The sequence below is a fragment of the Trichechus manatus genome, unplaced genomic scaffold (assembly GCF_000243295.1).
Source record: "Trichechus manatus latirostris isolate Lorelei unplaced genomic scaffold, TriManLat1.0 scaffold00362, whole genome shotgun sequence".
NCBI classification, from domain to species: Eukaryota; Metazoa; Chordata; class Mammalia; order Sirenia; family Trichechidae; genus Trichechus; species Trichechus manatus.
The window spans coordinates 567,130-569,040 of record NW_004444298.1 but is presented as its reverse complement, the minus strand read 5'-3'; the positions used below and the strand labels follow the sequence as shown (position 1 = coordinate 569,040).

Here is a 1,911-nt window from a genome sequence, read left to right as displayed (position 1 = left end):
TCTGGTGTTGGGTCTTAAGTATGTAATAATACCTGATCCAAAGAATAACTTCACAACCATAAGATGAGATGAGCAGGTGGAGAAGGCTTTGGCTTGACTTGTGGCTCATGGCAACTTCAGGATAATGGAGATAATTTTACTGTAGGAGCCAAGTATCAACAGAAATGGAACCATGGCAAATAACACAGAATTTATGTAGACCAACATCTCATTTACAAAGGTGTCCCCATAAGCCAGCTTGAGTATTGGGGGAATGTCACAGAAGAAGTGGTTAATTTGGTTAGATCCACAAAAAGAGAGAAAATCTGATACATCTGCCCTGTCGTAATGGGGATTCCAATGGTCCAAGACCCAGTCACCAACTGGATACAGACTGTTTTTCATAACTAGAGGATAGTGTAGAGGGTTACAAATGGCCACATAGTGGTCATAGGCCATCACACCCAGGAGCAAACACTCTATGCCTCCAAACGTAAGAAAAAAGCATATCTGTGTAGCACAGGCAACTAAGGAAATTCTTCTTCTCTGGGTCCCAAGATTCATCAGCATTCTGGGGAGAGTAGCTGATACATAGCAGATTTCCAAGAAGGAAAAATTTGACAGGAAAAAATACATAGGGCTCTGGAGAGCAAGATCCATTTTTGTTATTAGGAATATGGTGCCATTGCTCATCAGGATAATGATGTAGATGATTAACAATAATCCAAAAAGAAACCACTGGAGATGGGGCATGTCAGCAAAGCCCAAGAGAACAAATTCCATCAGTTCAGTTAGGTTATCTTTTGTTGGTTTTTCCTGATGATTCATCGGTGGAAAATGTAAATTTACATGTCATTTCCTTTTACCTTCCTGTATCTCTTTGCCTTTTCTCTAAATGGTATTGAGGTGTCTGGATTGGAATTTATGATCAATGGAATTGTTTGAACTTTATGAACGATACTATTTATGTGTGCCCCATGCCTTCCTGTTAAATCACAGTAAACAGTCCCCTCAAATGTATTTTAAGATCATTTCATTATACTAATAGAGCATAGCCCAGGATAGATCAAGCTATTCTTGACTGAGCACAGCACTGGAATACTTGGCAACTGCTGGAGACAGACCCTCAGGTTTGCCATCTCTTCTCACCTTACATTAATTATGCATCGTGACAAGTCCTATCATACTTTTCTATGCATTTTCTCAGTCAAGCTTCTCAAACACTGTATCATAAACTGTCTTTTAACATACGTTTTCAACTGCCTATTTCAGTGCTTCGTTCTCCTATCATTTGAAGATTTTAAGCATATAGGTTCCTATTGCACAGTTCACATTAGGTAGTTTAGAAAGAAAATTGAAGGCATAGTTCATTTTTATAGGGCAATAAAACAAATATCTTTTGGTAGGATATTAAGTAGATAAGAGGACTTTATTCATGGAAATTAGTCTGGGAACATTGATTCAGATACAAAGAATTAATATAGTCACCCTTGAAAAACAGGGGTAGCATGGAGGGTATTTGTGTTTATGTGTGTGGGACAGGAGGAGGAAAGATATTGGCTGTTATGTTATTTATACTCATTGTGCTATGTACACCCATCATTATTTTCCTTGTTACCCAAAAAATAACACTTTAGATTACTGTTTTGGAACTTAACTCTTCTTTAAAGATATTGAGACTCACTTAGTGTGGATAATTCAACCAGTTGCACATAGGTTTTGTGACTGCAAGTCAGTATCTTGGTTTTTTTCTTTTTTCTTTTTAACTGGCCTTGAGTTTGACTCCTATCTATATGATTTATTATCTGTGCGATATTAAGCAGTTATTTAAAGTTTCTAAGGTTTACTTCTTTTTTTGTGAGAATTAAATGAGATAATATTGGTAAAATGTATCCCCTACCTACCAATTTTAAACTGTTTACTTTTTAGTTA

The 1,911-nt window shown here is 36.7% G+C and overlaps 1 pseudogene; it reads right to left on the bottom strand.

Annotated features, from left to right (window-relative positions):
* Positions 1-3: 3 nt before the first annotated feature.
* LOC111819320 (olfactory receptor 10AG1-like) lies at positions 4-1,036 on the bottom strand (annotated as a pseudogene).
* Between the last annotated feature and the right edge of the window lie 875 nt (positions 1,037-1,911).